Below are 23,118 nucleotides of genomic sequence, written 5' to 3'. Positions count from 1 at the left end.
ATAGTGTATCTCCACATTAGTCACCATTTTTCTATCCAATCACAATTTTGAACAAATTTTAATTATCAAAATATGATATAACTCAATGAACAGACAAATTTTAGGTGAAGGCAGGGTCATCAACAAATCCACCATTCAATGGATAATGAACAATTTTGAAAATGATTGCAGTTAATTACTTTGAATCATAAAACTACTATATAACAACAGACCTGGGCATAAAACCTCCAGTCTTCAAATTGTAAACTTGATACTGTTTCTACTCTATCATTCTGCCTGTTGTTTCATTTCACCATAAGGGTAACACAGGACTACAAAGACGTTTTAGTTAGGGTTCCTGTGCTGCTATTAACTATCATTTTGGCAGACACTTTCCATTTGTAAGTTTCCTTTAAAGAACAAACTGACATGATATCCATGATCCCTCTAGCCCTAGAATGCTATGATTCCACAGCAGAGAGAAGATATTTGCTTGGGCCCCAGACTGACCCTTTTTACTCAGAAAAGTCTACTTCTGGAGAGTCAAGCTGTACATGCATTGGTTTAAGAGCACCAGTCTGTGGGTTTATAGGGGTGCAGCAGTCAAAGTAAATGTTCTCCACAGGATGAAAAAAACAACCAGCTGCAAGGTGATAAAGAGTGATAATCTCTGAGGATGTTAACATCATTTCAGTGACTCCCCAACACTGCTCACTGGAACAGACATCACTGTAGTCCAGAGTAGTCAATGATGGGGAGATATTATTCTCATGCCTTATGTGCCTTGGAACAGGAAGATTAGGCCAAAATATGAAAGATACTGGACTATAGACGAGAAAGAATCAGGCAGTTAGCAAACACAACTAGTAAAACTCATATCCAAGACAGCAAAGATGAATAAAATCTATAGTTATATGAGACTAGGCCAGTATGTGCTGAGTGATAATTCCTTGAATATCACATGACAAGAATTAGAGCTAATATATCATGGGTGGGGAGGGGAAGGTAGTAGATAATGCACACGCTACACAAAATTAAATCTTTGCTGTTCAACTGCCTGCTATAGGAATACCCGATTATCCATGGGCAATAATGACTCTCTTCACTCACCTTACCTGACAATCAGCATGTCAGGCAAAGGAGGAAAATAAACAGACATCATTACCTACCCAATTAAACAGAAAGAGACTTTCACACGTCTTGACCAAAATGATGTCATTAAATCTCTTTTATAATCAAAAAGAACCTAATCAATAATCTCATCATTCCCTCTGAAAAACTTAACACTTTCACTAACAATAATAATCAATTCTTCTACATTCAAGAGATTGCTATAAATCAGTTCTTAACCACAAAGGATGGGGGCCTTAAAAACAGGAGCTTACTTGTTTTGATCCATATACAATGATGCATTGATAACATAAAAACACACCAGTGAGAGGTTACAGTGCAGATAACCAAGACATTGTTTAAAATGCTAACGGCTAGATTAAGATCTCTATTAAAAAGAAATCCATAAAAGCCATCAATGGAGAGAATAAAGTGTCACAGAATCATGAATGTTTAATGAAGAGGCAGATAAGCCACTCTCACAGAATACAGTCAATTAAAAGAACAAAATGATGCAAAAGAGCAGAGTTTGTTTCCAACTAATTACCAGCACTAGGAGATCCAAATGTCAGCAAGAGAACAAACTTGGATAGAAAGGATATGAGAATATCTGACTGCAATAGGGTTTATCAGTAGTATTTGAATATTCCCAGACACCTAGACAATTCCGGGTCTCCCAGAAGTTGTAATAAAAGTGCTTCGCTTCCACTCTGAAATAAGAATCTTAAAGACAACATTTAGCAGAATACACATTTTATACGTGAGCCATGGACACTCAGACTAAAAAACAGACTTTCTGAAGATACCCCAACTAGTTACTTAGCATAATAAAAATTAATAATAATAATAGTTATTATTATTACCTCTGCTGCAGCTTCACTTGCGTAGCATTAACAATCTAAAAGATATTGTTTGAAGTGCTTTATATATATATATATCCTGTCAATTAATCTTCCCATTTACTCTATGAGGTAAGTACTATTATCGATCACATTTACAGATATGGAAATTAAAGTGCAGAGAAACGAAGTTATTTATCCAAGGTCACACACAGGGTGAGTGAGAGGTCCAGGATTAGAACCCCAGGAAATTTGCTCCTGAATCTGTGCTTTTCAACACTGCCCACACTGAAAGTGAAGGGCTGGAAAAAAATATTTCACGCAAACGGAGACCAAAAGAAAGCAGAAGTCGCAATACTCATATCAGATAAAATAGACTTTAAAATAATGGCTGGGAAAACAGACAAAGAAAGACACTACATAATGATCAAAGGATCAATCCAAGAAGAAGATATAACAATTATAAATATATATGCACCCAACATAGGAGCACCACAATATGTAAGGCAAATGCTAACAAGAATGAAAGGGGAAATTAACAATAACACAATAATAGTGGGAGACTTTAATACCCCACTCACACCTATGGACAGATCAACTAAACAGAAAATTAACAAGGAAACACAAACTTTAAATGACACAATGGTCCAGCTAGACCTAATTGATATCTATAGGATATTTCACCCCAAAACAATTAATTTCACCTTTTTCTCAAGTGTACACGGAACCTTCTCCAAAATAGATCACATCCTGGGCCATAAATCTAGCCTTGCTAAATTCAAAAAAACTGAAATCATTCCAGTCATCTTTTCTGACCACAGTGCAGTAAGATTAGATCTCAATTACAGGAAAAAAAATTATTAAAAATTCCAAAATATAGAGGCTAAATAACACACTTCTGAATAACCAATAAATCATAGAAGAAATCAAAAAAGAAATCAAAATATGCATAGAAACGAATCAAAATGAAAACACAACAACCCAAAACCTACAGGACACTGTAAAAGCAGTGCTAAGGGGAAGGTTCATACTAATACAGGATTACCTCAAGAAACAAGAAAAAAGTCAAATAAATAACCTAACTCTATACCTAAAGCAACTAGACAAAGAAGAAATAAAGAACCCCAGGGTTAATAGAAGGAAAGAAACCTTAAAAATTAGAGCAGAAATAAATGCAAAAGAAACAAAAGAGACCATAGCAAAAATCAACAAAGCTAAAAGCTGGTTTTTTGAAAAGGTAAATAAAATTGACAAACCGTTAGCCAGACTCATCAAGAAACAAAGGGAGATGAACCAAATTAACAAAATTAGAAATGAAACTGGAGAGATCACAACAGACAACACTGAAATACAAAGGATCATAAGAGACTACTACCAGCAGCTCTATGCCAATAAAATGAACAACTTGGAAGAAATGGACAAATTCTTAGAAAAGTATAACTTTCCAAAATTGAACCAGGAAGAAATAGAAGATCTTAACAGACCCATCACAAGCAAGGAAATCGAAACTGTAATCAGAAATCTTCCAGCAAACAAAAGCCCAGGACCAGATGGCTTCACAGCTGAATTCTACCAAAAATTTAGAGAAGAGCTAACACCTATCTTACTCAAACTCTTCAGAAAATTGCAGAAGAAGGCAAACTTCCAAACTCATTCTATGGGGCCACCATCACCTTAATATCAAAACCAGACAAGGATGCCACAAAAAAGAAAACTACAGGCCAATATCACTGATGAACATAGACGCAAAAATCCTTAACAAAATTCTAGCAAACAGAATCCAACAACATATTAAAAAAAATCATACATCATGACTAAGTGGGCTTTATCCCAGGAATGCAAGGATTCTTTAATATCCACAAATCAATCAATGTAATACACCACATTAACAAATTGAAAGATTAAAAACCATATGATTATCTCAATAGATGCAGAGAAAGCCTTTGACAAAATTCAACATCCATTTATGATAAAAACTCTCCAGAAAGCAGGAATAGAAGGAAAACACCTCAACATAATAAAAGCTATATATGACAAACCCACAGCAAACATTATGCTCAATGGTGAAAAATTGAAAGCATTTCTCTTAGAGTCAGGAACAAGACAAGGGTGCCCACTCTCACCACTACTATTCAACATAGTGTTGGAAGTTTTGGCCACAGCAATCAGAGCAGAAAAAGAAATAAAAGGAATCCAGATAGGAAAAGAAGAAGTGAAACTCTCACTGTTTGCAGACAACATGATCCTCTACATAGAAAACCCTAAAGACTCTACCAGAAAATTACTAGAGCTAATCAATGAATATAGTAAAGTTGCAGAATATAAAATTAACACACAGAAATCCCTTGCATTCCTATACACTAAAAATGAGAAAACAGACAGAGAAATTAAGGAAACGATACCATTCACCATTGCAACAGAAAGAATAAAATACTTAGGAGTATATCTACCTAAAGAAATGAAAGACCTATATATAGAAAACTATAAAACACTGATGAAAGAAATCAAAGAGGACACAAATAGATGGAGAAATATACCGTGTTCATGGATTGGAAGAATCAATATTGTGAAAATGACTACAATACCCAAAGCAATCTATAGATTCAATGCAATCCCTATCAAGCTACCAACGGTATTCTTCACAGAACTAGAACAAATAATTTCACAATTTGTATGGAAATACAAAAAAACCTCAAATAGACTAAGTAATCTTGAGAAAGAAGAATGGAACTGGAGGAATCAACCTGCCTGACTTCAGGCTCTACTACAAAGCCACAGTCATCAAGACAGTATGGTACTGTCAATGGAACAGAATAGAAAGAATAGAATAGAAACAGAAAGAACAGAATAGAAAGAATAGAATAGAAACAGAAAGAACAGAATAGAAAGCCCAGAGATAAATCCATGTGGACACCTTATCTTCGACAAAGGAGGCAAGGATATGCAATGGAAGAAAGACAATCTCTTTAACAAGTGGTGCTGGGAAAACTGGTCAACCACTTGTAAAATAATGAAACTAGAACAATTTCTACACAAAAATAAACTCAAAATGGATTAAAGATCTAAATGTAAGACCAGAAACTACAAAACTCCTAGAGGAGAACATAGGCAAAACACTCTCCGACATAAATCACAGCAGGATCCTCTATGACCCACCTCCCAGAATATTGGAAATAAAAGCAAAAATAAACAAATGGGACCTAATTAAACTCAAAAGCTTTTGCACAACAAAGGAAACTATAAGCAAGGTGAAAAGACAGCCTTCAGAATGGGAGAAAATAATAGCAAACAAAGCAACAAAGGATTAATCTCAAAAATATACAAGCAACTCCTGCAGCTCAATTCCAGAAAAATAAATGACCCAATCAAAATATATGCCAAAGAACTAAACAGATATTTCTCCAAAGAAGACATACAGATGGCTAACAAACACATGAAAAGATGCTCAACATTACTCATTATCAGAGAAATGCAAATTAAAACCACAATGAGGTACCATTACACGCCAGTCAGGATGGCTGCTATCCAAAAGTCTACAAGCAATAAATGCTGGAGAGGATGTGGATGAAAGGGAACCCTCTTACACTGTTGGTGGGAATGCAAACTAGTACAGCTGCTATGGAGAACAGTGTGGAGATTCCTTAAAAAACTGGAAATAGAACTGCCATATGTCCCAGCAATCCCACTCCTGGGCATACACACCGAGGAAACCAGATATGAAAGAGACACGTGTACCCCAGTGTTCATGGCAGCACTGTTTATAATAGCTAGGACATGGAAGCAACCTAGATGTCCATCAGCAGACGAATGGATAAGGAAGCTGTGGTACATACACACTATGGAATATTACTCAGCCATTAAAAAGAATTCATTTGAATCAGTTCTAATGAGATGGATGAAACCAGAGCCCATTATACAGAGTGAAGTAAGCCAGAAAGATAAAGACCAATACAGTATACTAACGCATATATATGGAATTTAGAAAGATAGTAATGATAACCCTATATGCAAAACAGAAAAAGAGACACAGATGTACAGAACAGACTTTTGGACTCTGTGGGAGAAGGCGAGGGTGGGATGTTCTGAGAGAACAGCATTGAAACAAGTATACTATCAAGAGTGAAACAGATCACCAGCCCAGGTTGGATGCATGAGACAAGTGCTCAGGGCTGGTGCACTGGGAAGACCCAGAGGGATGGGATGGGGAGGGAGGTGGGAGGGGGGATCAGGATGGGGAACACATGTAAATCCATGGCTGATTCATGTCAATGTATGGCAAAACCCACAAAAACCACTACAAGATTGTAAAGTAATTAGCTTTCAACTAATAAAAATAAATGAAAAAAAAAAAAAAAAAAAGGAAAAGTAGAAAAGAAGAGAGGTAATGAGGAGAGGGAGGGGGAAGAAATGAATGAAAGAAGGAAGGAAAAATGGACTTGAATCTGGTCCTATAATTTGCCTCAGGGCCCTGAAAGCCACCGTGACCCAGTGTGTTAACTCTCCCAAGTAACGGCCTGTGGAAAAAAAAAAACACTGCCCAACACCACTGCTACCATCCTCAGCTTTTATGTTAGTGTAGCTCCACCTATTCTATTACTACAGCAACACGGATCGTGAGCTATGCAGCGAGACGGAAATAGTACTGATGATGGGTTGAGTGACATGGGTGCCACAACATCTTGTGTGTCCTTGGGCATCTCATTCTAGTTTTCCAGCTTTAGAATCTTCATTTGTAAAAAAATGTGTTCTGTATTAGATAATGCTAAATATTTTCTCTTTACTGCTCAGCAATATACATGAATTTGTTTATTCTCCTTTCATTATAATATGCCATAAGATATTTATACCTCTTAGCTCCAACTCCTCCCCTCACTTTACATTGATAAAGTCAAGTACCTACTTGATATCTCCATTTATGTCTAACCTGTGTATTAAACATACCAGGTCCAAAATCACATTCTTTCTTCCTACTCCCTCCTCCAAAACCCCTCATTCCATCCTGGTTTCAAACTCTCTACTAAACAAAATTCTCTTCTATCAGTTGTAAAGACCAAAAACATTAGAACCACCCTGGATTCCTTTCCTACATTCCTTTCCTACATACCCTACATCCAACCCTTCGGCAAACCCAAGGATGCGTCCTTCAAAATATATCCTGAATTCTTAAACTGACCACTCTCACAATATAACTAACCCCACCTGAGCCAGAGCTCGCGGTCCTCTCTCATCTGGACTAGTGTTTCAATAGCGTCTCATGGCCCCCCACCACCCGCAAAGCAGCTTCCCTTGCTTCACAGGACAGCAATTCACCAGATTCCTTCTAACACTCAAGCTCCTCAGATCTCTCCTATACACGGAATCGTTCACTCACATTCTTCCCACCAGGGTAATCAAAGTCAGGAGATCTGGCTCCGCCCCTACCCCTTCTCTGGGCAGAGCGAACTTCCCGCCATTCTCCCCTGCTCATTCCACTGGCCACTCCACTCTCTCTGTGATTCCACAATCCATGTCAAGTACATGTTCTTTTTTTTTTTTTTTGATCAACTTTGGCTCCTTTTTATTCAGGAAGCATACGCTATTTCATTTTATACATTTTTTTTTTACATTCCAGAAATAAGCGAAAATAGCAGTTTTAAATATGTTACAAAGTTGGCTTTGGGGGCTAAAGAAGCTTTTCGAGAGAGGACCAGCCAACTGACCTTTTCATCAAAGCACCAATGTATCTTCAGTCTTTTACCAAGCTCTACCACAGGTGTGGCCACCTTGGATGTGTTGTACATCCAAGCCACGTGAAAGCTGTTAACGGAGAGTTGCTGCGAGTCTCTCTGCAAGGCACCAAGAATAGACAGTTCCAGCTTCCTTTCTTCAGACTGAATCAAAATTTTGGAAACTTTTCAATTGCTCTCTCAAGTAGTGCTCTCTCAGTGTGAAGACTGCTGCTGCTGCTAAGTCGCTTCAGTCGTGTCCGACTCTGTGCGACCCCTTAGACGGCAGCCCACCAGGCTCCGCCGTCCCTGGGATTCTCCAGGCAAGAGTACTGGAGTGGGTTGCCATTGCCTTCTCCAATGCATGAAAGTGAAAAGTGAAAGTGAAGTCGCTCAGTCGTGTCTGACTCTTCGCGACCCCATGGACTGCAGCCCACCAGGCTCCTCCATCCATGGGATTTTCCAGGCAAGAGTACTGGAGTGGGGTGCCATTGCCTTCTCCAGTACATGTTCTTTTAATACTTTTTATACCTACCTCTGTCTAGAACACTCTTTCCTCACATGGCTGCATGATTGTGTTAATTTTTTTAAAGTTTCTGCTCAAATGTCATTTTACAAAGAAAGACTTTCCTAACTAGTGGAAAATATAGAACTTTTCCTTTGTTAAGAACTATCTCTTTACATTAATTCACTTTTATAGCATTTACTAAATACCCCCATCCCAGCAACCCCTTATTAAAATGTTACCTCCATGAGACAGGGAATTGTTTCCTGCTACTGAACTGAACTGAACTGATGAACACACAGACTGTAATAGTATCTGACAAACAGCAGATTCTCAATACATACTTATTAAACAAACAAACAAACAAGTAAGTGATTATCACAATGTGGTATAATAATCATCTGACACTAAACATCCTTGGCTGAGGACAAGGATCAAGTCTTTTTATCCATATGCACCCAAAACTCAGCACTTACCTGAAAGATAATAATTGCTCAGTAATATTTGTCAAACAAGCGAGGGCATTTCCTCCTGAAAATTAAGTCCTTTCTATGACCTGTTAAGGGGCTTCTGTCATAGCTCAGTTGGTAAAGAATCTGCCGGCAATGCAGGAGACCCGGGTTCGATTCCTGGGTGGGGTAGATCCTCTGGGGAAGTAAATGGCAACCCACTCCAGTATTCTTGCCTGGAGAATCCCATAGACAGAGGAACCTGGCAGGCTACAGTCCATGGGATCGCAAAAGTCAGACATGACCTAGTGACTAAACCCCGACTACCACATGGCATGTTAATAACTAGCAGATTTAAAAGCCATGCCTCTAAATCTGATAGGCTGGTGAAAGTTTGCCATTTTGTTCAAGAGAGCACTGTTGACTCTCTCCCACACACAAAAAAACCCTAACATATTTCAAAGGCACTGCCATTAAGAAGGATATCATTTAAAAGATGAGAGAATATATGTCAACTGCCATTTGGCACAAAAAAAGGTATATTAAAATTTATGCTTCATGATGTGAAGAAAAATAATAGTACATTTTCATGGAACAAAAAGCAAGCAAATTCCCCTTAGCTATCATTTATCATTCATAAGTTTATATTCATGGCATATTGAACAACTGCTTAGGGAAATCATTGCTCAGTACCCTGTTTCTTGCATAACAACTGTATTTTTAAAAAAACAGAGAAACTTGTCAACAGAAAACCTGCATCTGATTTGAGCTTGTTTCTTTGCTGGATATATGTTTTATTTGCTAGATTCTGGGAGCTTTTATTGGTACTAGTGGAAAAAGTAATCCTGGCCAATTATACCTTAAAATTGACACAAGACAATATAAAAGGCAATAATCAGTCAAACCCATGTAAGCAATCATCATCTGACAACCTTTGAGTTAACATAAAGAGCATCCACCACGGAGCACTGGATACCAGTTAGCCTTTGTTCAAACCCAGGGTTCGTGCCAAAGAACGAAGTTTCTCGTTTGTCCCAGCTAGAGATATTTAAGAAAATTCAGACAGTAGAAAAAATCAGTTCAGGGAAATTGTACCCCTGTAATAAAGGATGCATGCATGCATATATGCTAAGTCACTTCAGTTATGTCTGACTCTTTGCAACCTTATGGACTGTAACCTGCCAGGCTCCTATTGAACCCGCATCTCTTACGTCTCTTGTATTGGCAGGCAAGTTCTTTACCCTTAATGCCACCTGGGAAGCCCCGTAATAAAGGATAAGGGCCAGGAATAAAGAAGTAAAAAACAAGGGAAAGGAAAATGGTCTCCCAGAAAGCTGGCAAATGGGAAAAGAAAAAAAAAAAATCCTTTGGTGAAAATTTACATCTAATACTTCAGTCTCCAACTGAGATGGAGTAATAGGAACTAGATATAGTCTTCTACTGAAACAACCAAAAATCTGAATAAAATATATGTAACAATAGTTTTTAATACAATGGACATGAGACACCAAAGGACAGTGATCCCCGAGAGATGAGATACACATGGGGTATCTCAGTTTTCTGCCCTGAAAGACAGTCCAGGCCATAGAGCCCTGAGAGGAAGCCTGGATGGAGTCCAGCAGACTCCTTGAGTTGAGGAAATAGAGTTGGGGGTCTGGGGAGATCAAGGAAGCTTACAGGAGCAGAGAGGATAGAGTTAAAAGAGAAAGAACTGCACAGGTCTACAGAAGGTCTACCTTGAGTATTTAGGAGAAGACTGATCAGTGCAGGCATGTGAGGAAACTACATGAGTATGGGGCTGGGGGTGGGGGCAGGGGTGGGCAGGAATCACCCTGAAGGATTAGAAGAAACAGTGTCTGGAACTCACACAAGACCTGCTCCCAACAGTCAGACTGGAAATCCTCCTCATAATTCATGGGATATTAAGTACAGAAGGGTTTTGCCTCAGTATTGGGACAAAATATTTACGTACCTAACAACTGATCTTCAAAATGAATCTAAGTCAGATGGGCTGGAAAGAGTATGGTGCTTGGAGACCTAGAGACTTAAATCTGAATATTAGCCATACCACTGCTAATTTTATGATCCAGGGCAAGTGATAAAACCTCTCCTGAGCATCATTACTTTACCTATACTAATGACAACCACAAACCTACCTATTTTAAGAATTTAGGAGGATTTGTCTCAACACTTAGCATGTCTGATAAAGAGCAGGATCTCAGAATTGGTTGTTCTCCCTTCCTTTTGCAATATCTATTGTAGCATTCCTTCTAAAATAAGAGGTTCACCATCATAAATAAAATCTGGCATTTCCTCCCAGAATTTAAAGAGGCTTTTCTCCTAAAAGTCTTTAAAGTATTGGTCACCTTTGGACCAGTCTTGTTTTGTTTAAATTTTATGGGCAGCCTCCTGCTGAGATAAGAGGCAAGTGGACTAGTGGGGGGTAGCTTTGTTGCCATAAATGCTAAAGTCACTGGATTTATTCCCTGACTTGAAATGAACTGTTCCCTGGTGGCTTAGACAGTAAAAAATCTGCCCACAATTCAAAGACCCGGGTTCAATCCCTGGGCCAGGAAGATCCCCTGGAGTAAGAAATGGCTACCCACTCCATATTCTTGCCTGGAGAATCCCATGGACAGAGGAGCCTGGTGGGCTATAGTTCATGGGGTCACAGAGTCCAACATGACTGAAGTGAATTAGCACGTCATCTGCATAGGTTATAGAACATCATACTTATGCAGAAAAAAAATACTTTTCAGTACTGAATTCAAATTTTTCTTCCACATTGTCAAACAGCTATCTATGTAGAAAATGAAAAATAGCCATTATTATGAATGACTTACAAAAGTAGTCATGATAGTCCTTTCTTAAACAAAAGTCAAATACATTCACTGGGAAATTATTTAAAAAAAAAAAAGCAACAACAGAGAGCTCCAGCTTCCCGTGCAAATTTCCTTTTACCATTAACTTTCACAATAAGGAAACTGCTGACTGAAATAAACTCTGATTTTTCACTGATTTAAAGTCTACATAAGATTTCATCTCATCAAGACAAATTAAGATTGCCAAATATTACTAAAATGCAAATTCTGAACCAAAAATATCTATGGGCTGTTTTATGTTTAGCTCAGTATTTCACAATTAATAATTCCTGATTCAGTAATATACAGATGAATCAGTGATTTGTGAAAATTTTTTGAGGCTTTGTAATATGGCCTATCAGGTATTTAATTCTAAGAGTGAAATACAGCCATTGCTCAATTTTTTTTTTTTAAAGACAGTATTAGGTACACATATTAGTGCTATTTAATACTACATACAATACTAACCTCACACTAATATCAACTGGTAGTACAATTTTAAAAAAATAAGGTTTAAGGTTTAGGGTGGAGAAGGAAATGGCAACCCACTCCAGTACTCTTGCCTGGAAAATCGCATGGACGGAGGAGCCTGGGAGGCTCCAGTCCGGTGGCATCGCAGAGTCGGACACGACCGAGCGACTTCACTTCACTTTAAGGTTCAGGGAGTGTTGTGGCAATGGAAATAGCAAAATGAGGGCGGGCAGGGATTGTAATGAAAAGTTTCAGGAATGTGTTGGGAATTCTTCAAGGCTTTGAGGGTGGGAGGTTAAAAAACTCTGAGAGGATGTGGTAGGACATTTCAGCAGCAGGATTTATTCATATGATGGAGAGAAAATTTAGTGGCACCAGATTACAAAACACCTTGAAGTTTCTGCATACACACTAGTTACACTTTTCAGGTAGGGAAGTACCAATGACACTAAATTACAGATTCTTTTAAAATGACCTCTTTTATTGAGGAAAACAGGAGCCAGGAAGAGTGAAGGAGGAGTTAGGAGATGAATAAGTAGGCTCAACACCTTCTGGTGTTAATTTCTGAAATAAGAGATCTAAAAATGATGGCAATCATTTTCAGAGAAGCCATTAATAGGTCAGGAAAAAGATCAGAGAAAAGAATGATATTTTGCAACAATAAAAAGTTTAATTTGCACCTGGCTGCAAACAGTTTTTCAATAAAAATTTGAGAATATGAAGGAAAGAACCTCTAGAGTTGTTCAAATGATACTGTATTATTATGTGAGATGATTTGATAGCACTACGAAAAATATTAAGGCATTTTTCAAAAAGGCAAAAAAAGAAAATGCTTATATCTTCCCAAGGTTATTCCAATTTATTTTTCAGAAGACTTACTTTTAATTAAAACCTTAAAGAGGTCAATCTAGATAGTTTCCTATATATTGATAACTGTATTTATGGGTCTATATTCATATTTATCTTTATGTATATATACAGACTTTTAATTTTATTCAAGTATAATTGATCTACAATGTTAACTTCTGCTTTATAGCAAAGTGATTCAGTTACACACATATATGAGACAGGTAATTTTTTATAAATACGTATGTGCTCAGTCGCTAAGTCATGTCCAACTCTTTGTGACCCCATGGCTGTAGCTCTCCAGGCTCCTCTGTTCATGGAATTTCCAGGCAAGACTATACGTATATATGTATATGCTAAGCCACTTCAGTTGTGTCTGACTCCTTGCAACCCGATAGACCATAGCCCACCAGGCTATTCTGTCCATGGGATTCTCCAGGCAAGAATACTGAAGTGGGTTGCCATACTCTCCTCCAGGAGATCTTCCCAACCCAGGGATCGAACTCACATTTCCTATGTCTCCTGCATTGGCAAGAGGGTTCTTTACCACTAGCACCACCTGGGAAACCACTTAGATGTGTATGTATACATATACAAACACACACACACACACACACATAATATATATATTTAAGCTATCTTTTAACATCCAGATTTCAATACTCCTCTTAGAGAAAACTCTATAAATATGTGTTGCATTCAGTAGAATTTTAAACTTTCAACATTCTTTCCTATTCCCCCCTTTTTCTTTCTTTTGGGGCATATGTGGTATTACAGATTCCCATGCTAGATTTCTCTGAAACCAATTACAAAGTTACATTATTTCCGTGCTGGATCATCAGGCCTGTGTTGGGTCAGAGTTGTTTCCAAACATATCAATTTACCATCTGTATCTCCACTTTCTGTCATGATGCCCTACACCCAGCCCCAGACTATTACATAAGAAGTTTTGCTGTTTCCCACTCACCCACCAGCAATAATGGCTACAGCTTCCTCACAGCAGCCACTGGACTTGAACACCGACTCCCTCTCACCACTCCCATTTAAAATGTCCATTTAGTGATTCAACACTCCTCTCTTCGTTCTTCTCACCCTCATATTACAGTTTTACAAACTAAAGTGAAGTAACTCAGTCGTGTCCGACTCTTTGCAACCCCATAGACTGTAGCCGACCAGGCTCCTTGGTCCATGGGATTTTCCAGGCATGAATACTGGAGTGGGTTGCCGTTTCCTTCTCCAGGGGATCTCCCCGACCCAGGGATCGAACCCGGATCTCCCACATTGTAGGCAGACGCTTTACTGTCTGAGCTACAAATTTGCATAATTCATACCACATATGAGGTTTGTCTGTTTTAGAATCACTTAACAGAACACACACATATGATTCCAATTTCTTGCTCTGCTTTCCATATCACCAAACTGACAGTTTAAAGGCCAAGAGAAAAGCTAGTTAAATACTATAGTCTCCCCTACCCAGAGTTTATTCATCTCAATTATTACTATTTCAAAGGACTCATATATAAAGAGATTCAATTCTCTTAACTATTCAAAACCTGGAGCTAATAAAAGCACTCATTCTTACTGGCCAGCCATCATTCTGGAGAGGCAATGGCAGTCCATAAACCTTACTAATTATAGTACAATATTTGGCCACATGCAAGACCCCAGGGTGCTATTTATATTCTACTCCTCAGATCAAGTTCAAGGGTTTGAAGTTCAAGGGAAGGACAAGCAAGGCGGCACACTCAGACTTCACTGCTACAGACCATACCACAAAGCAAGTAAACACACCTCTGTTCAACTTATGACTTGACCCATGTGCATATCTTTAAAGGGAGTTTTCTGTAAGGGAAAAAAATTATTCCACTCATTTCCTCCCTACTCCAATCTCTGTTTTTCAAAAGTTTAAGAAGTAACTCTGCCCTCTCTCATGAGAAAGCCCCAATAACTAGTACAACTCAAGGGGGCATCCAGCTTAATTGCAAAGTGACACAGACATGGTAACAACAACCAAAAAAGGCTTTCCAAACACTTGACAATACTCAACTTATGCTATAAAATAGGAGGATTCGTTTCCATGGCTTATTTAGAATTTCACTTGCTTTCTCTCCCAGTGGTGTGCATACAATAACTACATCTTGCAAAACCAGTAATGTCTGTCAGAACCCGGAGGAGAGAGATCCCAGGGAAAGGAAATGTCAGCTATATCATCACCACCAGACCATGAGTCAATCCCTCGGACTGGAATCTGACCCAAACACCTGGGGAAAGAGGAGTAATGAAAGCTGAATCGCAAATGAAGAGGAGAGCTGGTCAGGGAAGAGGAGGCAATGGTGGCCAGAGGGGCCGACCCTGCAGGAGCTCAGCCTGGAAGCTTCTCCTGATCCCCCTGTGTGAGGTCTCGAGGCCGCTTAGGAAGCACTCCTCCAATGGGACCAATGAACAAATTAAAGCATTCAGGACGGGGACATTCAGAACTACCTCCATCTCTGGGCCAGGTAGCAAAATAATGACTCCCACATCCTGTTTAGGACTACAAAACCTTTAATTCCTCAGATAAGAGTTATTTAATATCACTTTCCAATTTCAAAATAACGAACTCTATCATTACACACCTTGATAAATCTCCATTTGTCTCTACCACAGCTGACCCCAGTTTCCAGAGAACACAATCTCCATTCTCCAAGTAATCCCAGCGTGAAACCCCTGATCAAAAACCACACAGAAGTCAGGACTGTATTAACTGTTAACTTAGAAAGAGAACCTGGATGTTCTTTTCTAAACTAGCCTCTGAACTTGAGAATTACTGAACAGTGACAACACATCTACAAAATAAAGAAATAAAAATGATTTATTTACCATTTCTTACAGAGAAAAAAGATTTTTCATGTAACATTAGATTTACCTGTCTCTACTCTCAAAGCAAGTCTAAATCATTCACTGCATTTTGAATTCACTTACATTTATTTAGAACTTTCCTTCCAAATATATTAAGGTTGATTTTTGAATAACAATAAAATAGGGCATATTTTCAGAGCCCTTGTACTTATTCCAAAAGAGATTAAAGTAATTTAAGCTACACACACACACAAATATAATGGGAATTTAAAATTTAATTTAATACAAAAATAAAATGTAAATTAAATATGAAGCAAAGGAAAATAAAGGCACGAAAGCAAGATAAAGCCAGGAGTAGGCCTGGTATCTAAAAGGTATCCCATGCATTTCCATACACTGCAAGATACAACAGATGGAACTAAACACCATATCAAACTCAGTACAAAAGATGGAGCTGGTGCTAAGCTCTTCCTAAAGGAAGGCAAAGAGGGAAATGTGATCACTGACAAGAATCTCGGGATCCAGGAGAGGAAAACGAAGAGACAGCAAAGGAGAAGTACAGGGAGATCTGATACTAAGATCAGAGAGAAGTCTTTCCTGACTATTGTGAGTCAAACTGTGCTCTGCTAGCTCTGGCTGGGAGCAAGGAAGGGGCAGGTGGGAAAGGAACGCGGCAGGTGAGATGAATCCCCAGTCCTTCGATGCGGCTGCCTCAAGAAGAGCAGCTCTGGGTGTTTTTACATAATTGGCCTTTGTGCAAGAAGTTGTTGGTGGGAGGGAGAAGATAGGTGGCTCTACTTTAAATAATAAATTTATGACCACTGATAGAGTCAGGTCCACAAGATGAGCCACTGGGGAACAGGAGAACAAATGAGGATTTCTGTGTGTGTGTATGATATGATATATACATAATATATAATAATTTTTTACCTTAAAAATAAAGGACTTTAAAAAACTAGGAAGGGAATTATAATATGACCCAACAATCCCACTACTGGACATATGCCCTGAGAAAAGCATAACTGAAAGAGATACATGTACCCCAATGTTCATTGCAGCACTTTTTACAATAGCTAGGACATGGAAGTAACCTAGATGTCCATCAACAGATGAATGGATAATGAAGTCGTGGTACATATATACAACAGAATATTAGTCAGCTATTAAAAAAAAAAACTCAGTCGAGTCAGTCCTAATGAGGTAGATGAACCTAAAGCCTATTATACAGAGTGAAGTCAGTCAGAAAAAGCGAGACAAATATTGCATATAAACACATGTGTACGGAATCTAGAAAGACGGTGCTGATGAACCTATTTGCAGGGCAGAAATGGAGACCAGACCCAGAGAACAGACTTGTGGACAGAGTGGTAGAAGAAGAGGGTGGGATAAACTGAGAGGATGGTATGGAAACACACACTACCATGTGTAAAATGGAAACCAAGCGGGAATTTGCTCTGTGACACAGGAAGCTCACCCCAGTGTTCTGTGACAACCTAGAAGGATGGGGTAGGGCGGGAAACGGGAAGGGGGTTCAGGAGAGAGGGGACATATGTATACCTGTGGTTGATTCATGTTGATGCATGGCAGAAACCAACACAATACTGTAAAGCAATTACCCTCCAATTTTAAAAAAAATGCAATCCAAAAATAAAAAAAATAAAGGAAGCTCTCCTAAAGTCTCATATTTGAGCTTTCCCTGGTACATTCCCTAAATCACATGCTACTGGAACTGTGAAGTGTGGCATGAGAAAAGGGGGTTTGCCCAGAGGAAAGAATCCACACAGTTTTTTGTTCCCAGCATATGGTGAAAACTGCACAGCACCTGGGCCTGGCTAAGTAGATTTATAAATAAGATTACATCAGTTTAACTGAACTCATTTACAAATGTGCAAGTGGCTTAAAAAGGTTCCTGCAAAGAAAACATGGATTAAGGTTAGTACTAATATAAGCCCATGCAAACAGATAGAAAATGGTAAAAATGGACCTTTCTATGGATTTAGCTTAATCAGCCATATGTTATAGGTAGAAATTGAAAATCCAATCAGATCTGAAAATAAGAGGGCAAAATCAAATTATGTAACACAGGCTGTAATCAGTATTTATAAACTAACCTTCAAATATCTATATCAAAAGAAGTAAGCTTAGGTTAAAAATAATGAAGCATATTTAATCACATTGCTATCACTAAAATTATATGAATCTGTTCCCTGATTAAAAAGACTTTATAATACTGATAATAAATAACAGTTTATCTTATAAAATATGTTTTTGGAAGAGCTTTATGTTATGCTTAATAAGAGTATATAGTACATAGATATAATTTGTAAATAAAAACACATATCCTGTGCATGCAGACATCAATTTTCTATTAGTGGAATTTCACTAATATAGAAGATACTGTATGAATTATATTCAACAGAAATGTTTGAAAAGCGTTTGGATAGATCCTTGGCGAGAAAGAAGTCCAGTAGCAGTAACAGCACCTTATCTTTGCATTCCCCCTTCTTATTCCTCTATCTTCACCTCTACCATGGCAAACGTTATTATATAATACATGGTCTAGGCAATTTGTTTGTTTTTAATATATCATTAAAATCTCTGTTATAAAGAACAGCAAGCATCACCTCCTCTACTGCTGGAGGTTTCAAAAGCAGTATGAAGTGATAACAATGTTATATGCCTAAATTATTTTCGTAGTATGAATTACCCTAGCCTAATTCACATTAAATTTCATTTATGACCTTTCATCTAAGCCACGCTGCTTGATTAGAATCTCTGGTATGTCTTTCCAACCCTTTCAAATGCTTACTGTCCTGAATGGGGTTCCATAAACTAAATTTGTCACCTGATCCCTGTTTCATTAACTCAATCATGAACATAGTCAATATTGAGTCCCTTGGGCAAAGGCCTCATGTAACCAATTCTCAAAGCTTCAGTCAGGCAAGAGCCTTGATTATAGGCTTGTCTGCTGTCTCAGAGGAAACAGGGGCAGATAATGAGCATGAAGACAATAGAGTAAAGCAGGAGAGAAGAACGGGGGAGAGGAGAAAATGAAAAAGGCGAACTCTAGAAGTGGGCTCCGTGGGGATACACTGACAAAGGTCAAAGCCTGATTCCTCTTCCTCTTCCCACATCTCCGAGGCTCCCACTATAAAACTGGGAAATGAAAGTGAGGAGCTCTGCTTCAGACAGGAGAGAAAGCTCTTCCTAAGTCACAGGTTAAAACTGAAAGAAAAGCTGATTTGGGTGAAAGATGAAACTATAACCTGAGGACATCAGGGGTTACCTCATCTACTCAGAATCTGAAATTTAGATTCAGAAGTTGGACCTTCTTTGGAACCACTCATGACATTCTTAGGCAAATCAAATCACAGTAATATTCTTATATACATGTGACAATTTCACAATCACAAAATTATACTACATTTCAGAATTTTTTCACTTCAGTGAAAACCATCCTGACCAAACTTAGGAATCTATTCTCTTTCACATATCAAGTCAAGATGTGATGATAACAAGCATCTTGCATTTACCTTCAATTTCATTTAACAGCAAAAATGATATACAATTATTTTATCAACTCATGATATAATTCTAGACATGCAGCCCTGACTAATCAACCCTGTTTCCTTAAAGAAGTCCCCACACTGGATTTATCAGCAACAGCTGACTCAAGCAAGGATTTTTTGATTAATATAAAAATTAATTTAAGATAAACATGGACATATCCAAAGGAAAAGGATGAAAGCTATGGGATACAGACACAGTTACACAGATGAAGATATGAACACTTTTGCACGGCTGTGTCCAAAACTTTGAGAAATCCTCCTTTTCAGACACTTGGATTTATAATACTAAACTCCCTCGCAGTGCACTGCAGACAACCACTCGCAACTACTGCGGTCAAGGTCTACACCAACTCAGAAGAAAGAGAATATATTTAAGAAGTTAATAAATTTTTTTCTTGAAAATTAAAATTAAGAATTTCTTTAACTTTTAAGAGAAAGCCTTAGTTGTAACAGAAAGAATTAAGCTCATTTCCAAGGTGGTGACTAAAAGGAGCACCACATTCAATTCAGCAGCTTCACAGGCTTGACATCAAGCCCATGTAGCAGGTTTCACGGTTAGGCAGAGAGAAAACACAAGTGCCAAGGACTGCCAACTCCAACAGAGAGACGACTTAATCTCCAACTCCTTCAAGGAGAATTACAGAGATAAAGAATAAAAGAGTTTTCCTCCATGATTTTTAAGCCATTTAAAGGTTAAATGTACGATCTAAAAGGAAAAGAATGGTCCGAATTCACAAGGTTATGAGGTAATTGAAATGATAATCTCTTATGTCCTACTTTACCACTTGTTCTCTCTTTTGCATTCCTTCATTTCACACGCAGAGATACTTTCCAATATAAAAGGGAAAGGATGGAGTTAAAAACTGCTCACCTCCCCCAACCCATCTGTGCATGACTTTCCTACAAAGACAAGATCACACACATGTACATCACCATTTCCAATAATCACCACTTTGGGTGGGTGTGTACAGCCCCTGGAGAGAAGGGATCACGGTGCACCCTGTGAAAAACAGCTGCATGACGTCCCAGCTGGCCTCCCCAGCACCTAGAGGAATGCAGACACGGGTCACACCACAGGCAGTGGCAGAATTAAGCCACAGAGACATTCACAGTCACAGAGGGACTGAGAGCCACACTAGAAAAGACTGTCCCAAAGTGCCAGGCTTCTGGTTCATGAGGTAGCTCAAGACAGATGCCCAGAAGCCAGGGTGCACACAAGGCTTTTCCTTCAAGGGAGCTTACTTAGCCCTGGGCCTGCTACACACCAGCCTTGCAGTCATCACCTGCTATCCCACCATCTATTCACTATCCCATCCTTCCACGTGATACTGAATGGGGGCCAGCACACACAGCAAAGTCTAAGTTCTCTCTGGCCACTTAAAATGTCTTCAAGATAAACACACCAAAGTTTTGCTTTAAAAAGAATTATCAGTGTAACTGTGATTTGTAGTAGCCTTTCCCAAATTTTATTTTGTGGAAATAATTTCTCTGGGAAGATGTTAATAATGTTCCATACACACACACACACACACACACACACACACACACACGTGTATACAGTTTTTTTAAATGTTAAGAGATTCTTTTGCTGGAGAGCTTCCCAGTGTCTTTGTTATGATAACCTTCACTGGGAATTTCCCAGGGAAGAATAAAGTGGTGATAGTGGCATTGATGGAAATGTTTACTGAGTGCTTTAACAGAAGCCAGAGCAGCAGCATCTAATTTTTTTTAACATAAATTAGCTTATTTAATTCTCAAAACACACTTATGAGTAAGTAAAATTGTACAGTATAAAGACAAGGAAACAGACTCAGAGAGTTCATTATAACACAACTAGGAAGGAGCAGATCAGAAATCTGAACCCAGACCTGGCTGAAGAGTACCGCTTCCATCCATCCATTCATTCATTCATTCACTCACACAGTGAGCTAGGAAGTATTTACTGTTGGTAAATACTAGTTAGGATACTCCTTATATGTATTTCTCTCCAATAATAACATTGATAATTATGACATCTATCCTCCTACCAACCTCATATTTTTGTAAATGTCCAACTTGCATGAAAAAGCTTGAAAAAAAAAGACTCAATGAATATCCACTCCACCTGTGAAATTCACTTTGTGTAAAGCAAAGTAAGTTTCAAAGAGGAAAAGAAAATAATGGAATCAAGGAAGTGGGAAAATGCATTACAAACATTCATAAGACCTTCTGAAGGGGCAGTTCTGTCTCCAATAAAAGCAAGGCTAATTTTTCAAATCTTATATTTTATACCAAAGTAAAGGCAGTTGTCAATACGTGAATGAATATTCAGCTCCTTAATCAGCACCTCTTTATGAATACATTGTCAGGATCATTAAGATGTGCTAACATACCTTTATTGCTGCTCTATCCCTAGCACCAAAAACGGTGATACCTCGAGCTGACATTAAACAATTCTATTTGAAAACACGTGCATAAACAGAAGTATACATCCTGTGAGTTTTACTGTGTCCTCCCTGATGGGACCACAGTGCTTATCGTCTTGACCTCTTGCATATACTCAGGTGCTGCTGGACATTTCCACACGGATGCTCCCCCCTCCTCCCTCCCCACAAAGGATAGAGAAGCTATAAGCAGAAAACTCAGTAATAATGAGAGCCCACCTCAAAGTCACGAAGTATGAAAAATTCCCCAGTTTAAAATAAATCACCATTAAGCAAAAACATCTACAAAACCTTCCACTCTGACGAAAATGGAAAAGACTCTCTTGAAACTGAAAGCTACGGTTCTAGAAAGGCCTTGAGAATACTTAGTCTGCATTTACTACCTGCCAGCCTTTCTCCACAACCTCCTATCCCCTTTCACTCCTGCGTGATACAATCATAAAAATGAAAAGCATTAGCCAGTGGGACGCTTAAGATCTCATCACATCTTATCTTCTACTTGATGCTCTCTGTATCTCACTTGAACCCTCCCAAAGATGAACAGACAATGAACACAGACTCTGCTCCTGTTCTACAATTTTGCCAGGGTAGGGTTGGGAGACTTACATTATAATGTGAGCATATCTTGATTTGCTTGTTTTGGCCAGGCCGCATGGCTTGCGGGATCTTAGTTCCCCAACTGGGGATTGAACCCGGGTCCCAGCAGTGAAAGTGCTGAGTCCTAACCACTGGACTGTCATGGAATTCCCGTTGTAAGCAGAAAAGAGGATTATTGAGAAGGACATGGGTGGGCATCCAAAATCTCGTTCTTTCCTTTTTTTTTCCAAAGAGGAAGGGGTTATCTTTGACAGTTCCCCATACTGTGAATCCTCCCTTGTGAACAGAAGGTATAGCCATGAGAACAGGCTCTATCACTCACATGTGAGATTTGATTTGGCAGTGAACTATGTGAGAAAAGAGCCAGGCCCAGGACACCCTCAGAGCTGGCACAGGTGATGGCAGAGGTATGAGGGCTGGAGTCACATGTGGCAGCTTCGTGGGTCACGGCAGAGGCGGTGTGGTTCGGAGGCTGGCGGCAATGGCAGCCTGCTTGTCAGGCTAGTCCCGTGGGGTGGTTCTAGGAAATGTTCATGGAAATGTAGCCTGGAGCGTGTTTCTGCATCTTTTCAGAGAGTCTGTAAGCCAGCTAATATCCCATAACAAATCCCATTTAAACCAGCTGGGGCGGATTCTATTATCTGCATCAGAGAACTCTAGCAGATGCAGAACTCTGTGCAAATGAAAGGTTTTGAAGCTGCAAAATATCCCAGTAAGTGGAGCAAAAATTTCATAAGCCAGTTCCACACCACTTACCACAGCTCCATCGACATGAGAGCTTGTAAGGACACTAAGCCAGTCTCTCTTTTGCTTATGATTCTTTCAATCCAAAAAAGTAATACAGCTTTCTCTCTTGGTGAGAAAACAGGTGTCTTGTCTTGTTAGACAAGCTCCTATGATGATGGGGGACTGTCAATTACAAGAAG

At 38.8% G+C, this 23,118-nt stretch overlaps 1 protein-coding gene across 3 annotated transcripts in view; it reads right to left on the bottom strand.

Moving 5' to 3' along the window:
- DOCK4 (dedicator of cytokinesis 4) overlaps positions 1 to 23,118 on the bottom strand; it is a 471,517-nt gene that overhangs the window by 309,920 nt on the left and 138,479 nt on the right. The window lies entirely within an intron of this gene.

The sequence above is a fragment of the Cervus canadensis genome, chromosome 3 (genome assembly GCF_019320065.1).
Source record: "Cervus canadensis isolate Bull #8, Minnesota chromosome 3, ASM1932006v1, whole genome shotgun sequence".
In the NCBI taxonomy this organism is placed as follows: Eukaryota; Metazoa; Chordata; class Mammalia; order Artiodactyla; family Cervidae; genus Cervus; species Cervus canadensis.
Note: the sequence above shows the minus strand (reverse complement) of the source record. Positions and strands in the feature narration are given on the sequence as shown.